We start from the raw sequence: 12064 nt of genomic DNA, 5'->3' as shown, positions 1-12064 counted from the left end.
TAGCCAATAGTTGAATAGTCAATGTTACCCTAAACTTGACAGCACATTGACTGTCTTCATAATTTAATTGCGCAGTAACTGTGCCTACATGGGAAATTTATCAGGCTAAAGTTGTGAGTTAATTTATTGGGAAATCATGAGGTAAAATTCTTAATCAGTTGCTTGTAAAAATTCAAGTCAGTTCTAGTTCCGTTGAGCTTCATCACGTCTGGTTGTGAGACCTGAATTCTTTATCAATGAAACGGAGGTTTTTATTTTTTACTATTTTTAATGCGATAGAAAAAATATCTAATTTTTTTTCTGGTATTCGATTTCCTAATGCAAGATTTATTTTTTAATTTTTTTTCGTAAATATGTAAGCATATTTTTTTTGAATCCACGATTCAATATATTTTTTAATTTATGAAAAAAATTCTAAAAGTAAATTTTTAGAAATTTGAAATTTCAACCAGAAATATTTTTTTATATTTCGCTATGTATAGAAATAATTTTAAATGCTTATCGATTTTATAATTAGGATATATCTGTACCAGGGAAATAATGTTAATTATTTCTACTTATTATATTATAATTTATAATATAATGCAAAAATATTATAAACTTTTATAATTTAAAAATCATAAATTTATCCCGACCTTTTTGTAAGCCAGGTAATTCTCTACTAAGTCCCCGTATAATTTTTTTATGTGATGCGAAAACTTTAGCAGCCATGGGTGATTTCATCGGAATTCAAATATAAAAAATTAAGCTCGAAGCTGTATCACAAAAAAATTCAGGCCTACAGATTCCGCATTATGAGATTTTTTTTTCAAATTTTGATCCTCATTACATTGGGTTATCGAAAGCTCGATAAAAATTATTTAATTACATAAAAATTAATCAAGAATAAAATTTTTTCCGTTTTCCGGAAAATGTACTATTCAGAAAATTCTTAAAAAATTTTTTTTTTTTTTTCAAAATAATTTAATCAACTCTCAAATTTTGAACCGTTCAAAACTGGCCGTAAAGTGACAAAAAAACGGTACATCGTCTAGGTAATTTTTTTTTAATGGAAAAAATTGTTTTTTCATTTCTATATCCCCCCCCCCCACCCTTCCATCTACATATATATATTCATATAAATGAACTATAGCGAATTTTGATATTAGAGTTTAATGAAAAAATCCTCAGATCAGCAAAAGATTTTTGTTTCATATACTTTTTGTATCGAAATAAATCAAATTTATATCATGACTCAGCATTATATTAAATATTAGCAGTATATCCATTTGCTTTATTGAGTATTAATAATTGCAAAAAAAAATTTCTCGTACATAAATTACTGAACTATACAAAAAAAATACCAATTTTCATTACTTTTCATTTTTTAATACAATTAAAAAACAAAAATCATCAGACAAATTTTTAATTATAAATAAATAGAGTAAATAATTAATAAAATAAAATTTAAAAAAAAATGGGCATTTAGAAAATTTTGAAATTAATAAGTGCATTTTTTATAAATATTTGTTTTTAATCATTTACTCTATTTAATTATAATTTAAAATTTGTCTGATGTCTGCTACATTTACTTATGCAGAGCTTTGATATTTAGTTTGGACATATTTAGTTATAAACATATATATGTAGATTGTTATTTACCTGCAATTTAAATGATGTTTTTAATTGTTGGATTAATTAGAAGTCAATTACTGTAATCACATGTTTAATTATAAATCTAATTAGTGAATAATGACCTATAGATATTTCCAAGTATCGTATGTCTGTAAGTGAACAGACTTGTTAATTAGTTCAATCGAATTTACCTTGACGTTTATAAAGAGCGAGATTATTATCGCGGATGATTGAGTGGATTGATTTTTCTACTCCCTGCCCGATGATTTTTATTTCAATTATTTCTACGGATATCTGCACAACAAATGTGATTTTGTTCCTTGAAGGCATTCGTTAGTGATGATAAAATCAAATTATTGTCTAGGTATATTTATATATATTCATGAATTTCTACACTATATACATTACAAGTAAAAAGAAGGATCTCTTTCGATTCAAGGATACGGAGAAATTAATAATTTTTTTTTTTATTGTTTTTTTTTATTTTAAGAAATCCTTGAAAGATATAAAAAAAAGCTATTGTGAGATAAAGGTCAATGAGGGATTTTTTATAGACAAGTGGACACCAAGAGTTCATGGAAGATATTTTTGATGTTAATGTTATGATTGTTAATTGAAATCAGAAAAACTTTAAATTGAAAGCTTTATTTTAAAGAAAAGGCAATAAATACATTTTAAAACTTTCATAGACATTTCGATATAAAAAAAATTATTTTTGCACCCAATAACAGCGACGGTGCAGTAAAAAAATTATAAAATACTATACGTTATATTTTTGGTATTATTAGTTTTTAACAAATTAGTTGGCAGTCTCAGTGGTAGTTGGGACCTCGGTGGTTTCAACTTCTCTGGCAACACGAATGTGTTCAGGTACAGCCTCAGTGGTGGTTGGGATTTCAGTGGTTTCGGCTTCTCTGGCAACACGGATGTGTTCAGGTACAGCCTCGGTGGTGGTTGGAACCTCGGTGGTTTCAACTTCTCTGGCAACACGAATGTGTTCAGGTACAGCCTCAGTGGTGGTTGGGATTTCAGTGGTTTCGGCTTCTCTGGCAACACGGATGTGTTCAGGTTCAGCCTCGGTGGTGGTTGGGATTTCAGTGGTTTCGGCTTCTCTGGCAACACGGATGTGTTCAGGTTCAGCCTCGGTGGTGGTTGGGATTTCAGTGGTTTCGGCTTCTCTGGCAACACGGATGTGTTCAGGTACAGCCTCGGTGGTGGTTGGAACCTCGGTGGTTTCAACTTCTCTGGCAACACGAATGTGTTCAGGTACAGCCTCAGTGGTGGTTGGGATTTCAGTGGTTTCGGCTTCTCTGGCAACACGGATGTGTTCAGGTTCAGCCTCGGTGGTGGTTGGGATTTCAGTGGTTTCGGCTTCTCTGGCAACACGGATGTGTTCAGGTTCAGCCTCGGTGGTGGTTGGGATTTCAGTGGTTTCGGCTTCTCTGGCAACACGGATGTGTTCAGGTTCAGCCTCGGTGGTGGTTGGGATTTCAGTGGTTTCGGCTTCTCTGGCAACACGGATGTGTTCAGGTTCAGCCTCGGTGGTGGTTGGGATTTCAGTGGTTTCGGCTTCTCTGGCAACACGGATGTGTTCAGGTTCAGCCTCGGTGGTGGTTGGGATTTCAGTGGTTTCGGCTTCTCTGGCAACACGGATGTGTTCAGGTACAGCCTCGGTGGTGGTTGGGATTTCAGTGGTTTCGGCTTCTCTGGCAACACGGATGTGTTCAGGTTCAGCCTCGGTGGTGGTTGGGATTTCAGTGGTTTCGGCTTCTCTGGCAACACGGATGTGTTCAGGTACAGCCTCGGTGGTGGTTGGAACCTCGGTGGTTTCAACTTCTCTGGCAACACGAATGTGTTCAGGTACAGCCTCAGTGGTGGTTGGGATTTCAGTGGTTTCGGCTTCTCTGGCAACACGGATGTGTTCAGGTTCAGCCTCGGTGGTGGTTGGGATTTCAGTGGTTTCGGCTTCTCTGGCAACACGGATGTGTTCAGGTTCAGCCTCGGTGGTGGTTGGGATTTCAGTGGTTTCGGCTTCTCTGGCAACACGGATGTGTTCAGGTTCAGCCTCGGTGGTGGTTGGGATTTCAGTGGTTTCGGCTTCTCTGGCGACACGGATGTGTTCAGGTTCAGCCTCGGTGGTGGTTGGGATTTCAGTGGTTTCGGCTTCTCTGGCAACACGGATGTGTTCAGGTACAGCCTCGGTGGTGGTTGGAACCTCGGTGGTTTCAACTTCTCTGGCAACACGAATGTGTTCAGGTACAGCCTCAGTGGTGGTTGGGATTTCAGTGGTTTCGGCTTCTCTGGCAACACGGATGTGTTCAGGTTCAGCCTCGGTGGTGGTTGGGACTTCGGTAGTTTCAGCTTCTCTGGCAACACGGATGTGTTCAGGTACAGCCTCAGTGGTGGTTGGGATTTCGGTAGTTTCCGCTTCTCTGACAACTCGGTTGAGTTCACTCATAGCTTCAGTAGCAGAGGAAAACTCGGTCGTGGCTGCTTCCTCGGCTTCAGATTGAGAATTGATCATGCGCGCATGGTTGAGTTCAAATCCTATAATCATAAAATTGCATTTAAACTATTTGCATCTACACTTTAGTTTTTTTTGATGTTCAAAAACTTTAGTATCAAATATTCTCTGACGTAAATTAACACGAAATCTTAAAAACTTTTTTTTCCATTGATTAAACTTTCAATTAATCCATTATTCGACGATTCAAAAAATTATTAAAAAATCTTTTTAGTGACCTAAACGTATCTTTATATTCTTTTAAATAATACAAGGTTTCAAAGCAAATTAAATTAAAAAATATTTCATTCTTAGTTAATTTCGACTATTCGGTTGATAAAAATTCACCCTTTAAACCGACCACGTGTAACTTTGTTCTTTCTTTCAATCGTCACAATATAATAAAAATTCATAAAATTGACTCTTTGTAAATATATATACTTTGCCCAAATTTTGTTTTCACTAATCAAAAATATTTTCATTTAAATTTTCTAATTCTCAATATAATTTAAACACTAGTAAACTTATTAATTTTTTTTTCAAATTAATGTTAATTATTTGCGTGGATGTTAATTGAATTTGTATAAAATCCAAATATCAAAAATTTTAGTAGTGTATATATAATATTTGAAGACAAAATCTAATTATTCATCGATAACCAATTTTTTTTCACTTGTCTAATTATTATAAATATGTTCTTTACTAAAAATCGAAAATATGATAAACCCGAAAAAATAATTATATTTGAAACATAGTATTAAATAAAATAAAATATCTTACCTGACGATTCTTTGAACAACGCAACTACGGCGACAAGAGCAATGCAATATAAAACCTTCATGTTTTTTTTTTTTTTTTTCAAATTTGAAAACCGTGTAAAAATATTCTCCACTTTATCACTATGAATCAGAAACAGAAATGAATGAAAATGTACTCGGGCCGGTTTTAAAGCCGGGAAATTGAATAGTTGGAAGGGATAAGAGAGTCCCTTCTGGGCATACTCAAACTCACGCTGATTGGTTTAAATTTTCATACGTCACTATACCGTCCGTTGTCAGTATTTTAAATGTTGCAACCCAGAATAATATTTGGTACAGGTATAAAATCTTCAATCCTGTTTTCCGTTTACAATAGAGCAGAAAAGAATGAAAATCACGACCTTCGAAACTTTTTTTCATAAAAGTTAAAAACAAGTAAAAATATCTGTAGATTTTGATGTTTCAATTTTTAAATCAGCATATAGATTTATTTTATTGATATATTATTGAAAATTGAATATCAAATGCACCCAACTAATAAATATATAAATTAAATCAAAATCTTTTGGCTCTTTTTAGAAATATAATTATTTTTTTAATATGAAAAGTTTTTTCTAATGTCTTATGATGACATTAAATTTAATTAACTTAATAATTAATTAATGCATTACTCATCAATTTTATCACTAATATTTTATATATATATATATATATATATATATATATATATATATATATATAGTTTGAAAATTAGATAAGATCTGAGTATTAATTATTATTTCAAAATGTATAATTATTTCTAAAAAAAAAAAAATCTATATATTTGTTATCTAAGTTATTTTACTGAAAACTTAAAAATACTAAGAAGGAGGTAAAATGGGCCATGATTAAAAAAAAATTTTTGGTCGCGTCAATAGATTTTTAAAATATGATTTTTAATTTTACATTCTCTTGTATTATTTCCGAAAAGAGTCAACATAAAAATATTTTTTAAATAAAAAAAGTGGCTGTAAAATAAACTAGTATTTGAATTTGCAGCCGATGATTCATGACAAGCATTCAAATAAAAATTTCATGTTACTTTCAAAATTATAATGAGGAGGCACTCAAAATCTATCTAAATTACTTACTAATGAGTCGACCATTAAATATCAATTGTAAGAATATTCTGTTATTTCCTGCATATTTTTAGTGTTTTAGAGGCTTGCAAACTCATCTTACGTGATCAAGTTATCGTTTTCTGTAAGAAATTTAGTCCTACGTCAGCACAGGGCTTTTTTACAACTCAATGGTATTTCGAGTCGTCCTTTCAATGTTTTTCATGGCCTGTATATTTCACTGCAAGACACTAATATAAAAAATTTTATCTTTTTTTTTTTTAGCGAAATATATAGTCGTACAATAAACATAACATTGAATAGTTTTTGTCTAAATTTTACTCATCATATACTTTTTTTTTTTTTGTTTGCTGAAAGTATTTAAAAAAAAATTATTTTTATTTACGAAAAATATATTTTTCTATACATATTTTTGTTCTGCTTTCACAATAGAATATAACACAGGAAAAAAATGCTTCCTGACGGAAAAAAAATATCCGAATTATTTTTTTTTTCTTAACAATAAACTTATTAAAACTGCCAGACCTGAAATATATGATCTACAAATGAAAAATATCATAAATATGACCAACTTGAATTTTTATTTCTAATATATAAAAAATTTTAAAAGTACAAGTTCGAAATTCAAACATCCGATATGGAAATTTATCAGTTAATAACTTTTTAAACAGAAAAAAATAAATATATGACTAATAACTTTTTACTAAAAATATATGACCACATAAAAGATAAATTATACTATTAGTTAGTAGATGTACGTATGTACTATCGATCAGATAATAATCGAATAATTCTTATCTTTCATGTTTCAAATTTCTAGACATTGTCGTACATTAGAATTGAAATTTTAGTGTAATTTAAAATAGATTCACTTAAAATGATAATATATACATATATATATATATATAATTTGTGTGTAATGTATTTTACGATCGGTAGTAATGAGAAAGTGATGGAAAAAAAAATAATTTCGATAAGATTTCGAAATTCAAATTCGAGTTGCATTTAAATTTAAATACAATCAGTTAATGTAGGTCTGTAGATTACTCTGTATTCTAAGGGATATGGATATATATAGATATATGTATATGTATGTGTAGGGAATGACAAATGCATGTTGCAACAGTCAAGTATTCGTGCCACATTTCCTCGGTTTTGTCATCCCAGGTCCCTTGAGTGGTTCCTCCTTATTGGCTTAGAGGGCTTAGGCTTAGGGGCTGTTTATTGACATTACAAGGTCTTGCTAAGAGAAAACTTAAACGTCTTATATTAAGATTTACCGAGAGCTGCTGATTGATAAATTTTTTATTTAAATAGTAAAACCAGACGTATTGTAATTTTGAAAAATTATTTATTCCCCATTATTTCAGTTTAATAATTTAAGTTTTCATACTCATAAATTATTAAATATAATTGCTCATGCATTCCTTATTTCTCGAGTAATAGATTGACGGAACGTGACGCCATAACTCTTTTAAATATATATACATTTTTTTTTAAGAAAATTAATGTCTTAAGCTTTAATCTCATGCCCTCAATCTAATTTCAGCAAAGATTTCTTTTTTTCGAATAAATTCAAATCAATTTTTTTTTTTATGAAGAAAATAAGGTTTGTAATCTTCAGAAAATTATTTCGAGTTTTTTGAATTTTTTTTTTTTTTTTTTTTTTGAAATCGGAATTTTCATCGGTGATTTTTAAATTCATTCTGCTGTGAAATAAATTATTTTAAAAGCAATTTTCATGATATCTCTATTTGCTATGTATATAATCAAGATAATTATATGTATAACTAATTAAGATATGAAAACTTATATTAATTAAATAAATATATCATTAATATATTGTCAATATTATTCAATACGTTTTTTTTAAATGGTAATTTTTGGCAGCTGTATTGTCAAAATCACTCATGAAGACCAAATTTTTCAACTTAATCATTCACTTTACTCTTTAATTTCGATCGTAGTATTTACTTATGCAATTACTATCACATGGCATTATTTATATTGAGTATTTGTATTCGTTCATAACATAAATCAAACTAATATACAAATATCAAGTATATAAATATGATAAAATTCAAATAAGTTACAATTGGATCAATGAATTAATTACAAAATTTAATTTATTTCAAGAAAGTTCACTGTACTTTGCCGAAATGCCAGAGGCAGCTGTGATTCATGATATTAAAATATAAAATTTTTAAAAAAATTTCTTAATCTTCAAATTTTGACAAAATTTTTGTTATCGACTCGTAGTAAATTCTTACCATCCGATAGTAATTTACTGTAACCCTACAGCTCAGCTGACGGCAAGAAAATGACAACTTATTGCTACAATTTGTTGTCAACTTGACTGCACATAGTTGCCTTAAATTTTCTCAGAAAGTTGGTGACAGGTTACGGCAGTAGATTGTCCCCGTTATCTTGGAAAGTTGACAGCAATTTGTTGTCAACAGTTAGAAAGACTAAAGTTGACGTTAACTTGATCACAATTAATTGACATCAATTTTCAAACCAGAGTCTTGTTATCAGGGAAACCACTAGAAAATTTCTTCTGTTACCTTTATTCGGTAATTGTGAAATCTGTGTCGACAAAATAGAAAACCTACTTATGGACTGCATAAAAAAGCTCTGTCTTCTTTATCAACCGAGAGAAATCTCTCTAGCCAGCCTGAGCTTTTTTATGAAAGCTTAAATTCTTTTTACCGACTGGTGTCGCTTTGTCAGGTACACAAACGAATATATATGTCAGGGGGTGAATTTTCCGGGGTTGTCGATCCCCAAAGGGATGAAAATCTCAGTCAGTGTTTAAACGCGGTCGTGCTCGTTTGTGCCTATCTCATTGCCGTTGATTAAGCAAACACGTGAATAGTGACAGTAATATGTTTATATTAATTTATTTTTTTTCTTTTTAAATTAATGATTGGTAAAAAAAAATTAAAACAAGAATTTTTAAAATTTTAAATTCTCTCATTTCTTCCATTTTTTTCACCCTTTTCATCGACAGAAAAAAATTATTAGGAATTGACGGATGGTTTTTTTCCCACAGAATAACTTTTTTATTTTTTATTACGATACATGAGAATGCTATAAAAAAAATATTAATAGCATATGTCAAAGTTTTATGAGAGTTTTTCATTCGAAAATTTCATATTTAAACTTTTTTATTTTTATATTATAATTTTAACCGAAAACATACATCAACTCTTCAAATTTACTCAGGCGTTTTATTGCTTCGTTTTTACGTATCCTCGACGCAATATCCGGAAAATAAATAGATAAAATGGATAGATATAAAGTAAAAAATGTGAGATAAATAATATCCATACATTTTTTTTTTTTTTTTTTTTTTTTTGAGTTACAATTTATCTATTCGAGGAAATTTCAAGAGTCTAGTTGTTGTTTCAACTAGACTTGTTTCTGTGTGATACAATTCTGAAGTGAACTTTGCATAGAAACAAAAATAAATTTTTATTTTTATATAATTCTAGATACAATTTATTTTTTTCAGTTTTTCAAAATTACTACTAATTTTTTCTGACTTTTAAAAAAAAATTAGATTTAATGTGTCGAATAATTTATTAAGAGTGCTCATTAAATAAAAAAAAAACTATAGTAATAATTTTTTTTACAATCAAAATAAACTCCTTTGATAAAAAACTGAATAAAAATATCAAATAAAATTTAAAAGGTATACCTTTTTTTATGTTATTTAAAATGAGATATCGCAAACTCGATAAAGCGTTAATTTAAACATTCTTTTTTTCGGCTTCATCTTTATATATTTATATATATTTTTAATATACAATCCAATACATCTTTCTAAGCTCAGTCGAGTTCAATGGCCCACGATAATAGATCCGTAGTAGCAAAACGATTGTCGAGAATCCTGAGTACAATCTTTCAACTTCTTCCCACTCATACTTCCTGATGACTTTATATATATATATATATATCATTACTCTTAGTGCTTGCAACTTTTTTCCCATTCTTTTATACCCAGTTACCCCCATATTATTTTTATCTTTTGAAATTCATCCCCCAATTTAGTTTTTTTTTTTTTTTATGCTCAGAAAAAAACAATCACAATTTTCTATTAATTATTTTGAATTTTTTTTCCTGTAAAATGAAAATTTTTTTCTTATAAATTATGGGGAATGAAACTAGAGGCAAAATGGGACCATTTATTAAAAACAAAAAATATTTTTTATTTGAAAATTATCAATTATTATAAATAAATGGGACAAGTTGGTCAGTCTAGACGCACTGCCTAATTTGCTAGCTTACTAAAATAATTACGACAACAAGAATTTGAAGAAAAAAAAAAATTTCTTTTCCTAAAAAAAATTTCAAACTAGATCCATATTTAAACTGTCCAACTTGCCCCATCCATTTTTACAAATCGTACTTAATTATTTTTAAATGAAAGTCAATTTTGTTTGTTTATAAAATGGTGCCTCAACTTACCCCTACTTATAAATATATATAATAGGTCAGATTAAAATAAATAGAATTTACAAAAGTAATAAAAAAAAAAAATAAAAAAAAGCAGTTGAATCATTAGTAGAAATAAAAGTCATCGTTAATGACCAGTGGACGTGTATAATTGCGCAATATCCTGAGGGAGTGAAATATCTCGAATTACGATTCGCAGAGGTATTATAGGTAGATCGAGCTTAGCCAGAGGTGGTGGGTAGTGCGAGGGTGCGAAGAAGAGTGGGTGGATCAGAAAGTGAGTGAGCGTGAAAATTTACGTAGTGAGGGTGACAGTAGAAATATATGCAGAGAGGCTTAAATCGGGCGGCAAGTTAAGACAACCGGAGGCTTAAGCATTGGGGTATAGTCTCATCCGGAGTTCTTATGGTGAAATGTTTGTAGGCGTGGAGTAAAGATTAGATATTGTGATAAAATAAAAGTAAGATGAAAAGCTCGTGTTGTCACTTAGCGACGACAGATTGAGAGGATTTACCTTTTTTTCAAATACCAGTCCCATTCATCCCGTAAATTTTTTAAAAATCATCCCAATTTTTTAAAGACACTTTTTTTTTTTTCATCAATTGAGAGAATTTGAAATTAATTATTTAATTTAAATAAACTCAAGTGTTTTTAAGAAATAAAAAATTTTTATAGAGAAGGAAAATAAAAATAATGTTGAGGCTTAAAAAAATAAATAAAGCTCAGCAATAAACTTTTCAATAAAATCCGAGGGAAAAAGTGGAAGCAAATAAAAATATAAAATATAAAAAGTGATATAAAATAATAAGAATGGCGTCGGAAAGAAGCAACGCGTCAAGTACAAGCTCACTGGCACTTCCATCTTTGCAAGGGGCCAGTCCCGAAGGAGGCGCGAGTCCCAGAAGAGCCGTTAGTCCTTTGCTCGAGGTACGAAGGCCTCATTGCACACTCAATTGCGACTCTTGCAGCGCTTATCTTGAGGATATCTACAGGCACAGTACGTTGAGCTTCCTCCCAGGTTGCTAACTTATTAAAAATTTATACTTTTTTTATCTCTCTCCTCTTGTCATCACTCTACTGAATGCCGAGCCACTCATTTGTCATTCGTAATTGTTCGAATCGCCAAAGCTGTTTAAGTATCTTTATTTTTTTTATATATGTCACTAGGACCAGGATTTTTGCTTTTATTTAAAAGTGACAATTAAAAATTATTGGTGTCAAATTTTGAAATTACATTGGAAATATTGGCCGTATAAAAAAATTTTTTAAATAAAAGTTATAGGAAATCTTATTTTCTAGAAAAAATGTTTCTTATGATTTTTTTATACAACCAATATTTTCACCGTAATTTCAAAATTAAGATTTTCATAATTAATAAAAATTTGAATAATTCAATAGGAATCTAAATTTTTGAATTACGGTGAAAATATTGTTCGTATAAAAAAATCATAAGAGACATTTTTTTTATGAAAATAAATTTCCTACAACTTTTGTTTAAAAAGTTTTTTCACAAGACCAATATTTTCACCGTAATTTCAAAATTAAGATTTTCACAATTAATAAAAATTTGAATAATTCATTATGAATCTAAATTTTGGAATTACAGCGAAAAT

At 30.0% G+C, this 12064-nt stretch overlaps 1 protein-coding gene across 3 annotated transcripts in view; it reads left to right on the top strand.

The window, feature by feature from the left end:
* LOC103579546 (atrial natriuretic peptide receptor 1) overlaps positions 1-12064 on the top strand; it is a 100218-nt gene that overhangs the window by 53052 nt on the left and 35102 nt on the right. The window lies entirely within an intron of this gene.

This window comes from Microplitis demolitor, chromosome 5 (assembly GCF_026212275.2).
Source record: "Microplitis demolitor isolate Queensland-Clemson2020A chromosome 5, iyMicDemo2.1a, whole genome shotgun sequence".
Classification (NCBI taxonomy): domain Eukaryota; kingdom Metazoa; phylum Arthropoda; class Insecta; order Hymenoptera; family Braconidae; genus Microplitis; species Microplitis demolitor.
This window is presented reverse-complemented; position numbering and strand designations above follow the sequence as displayed.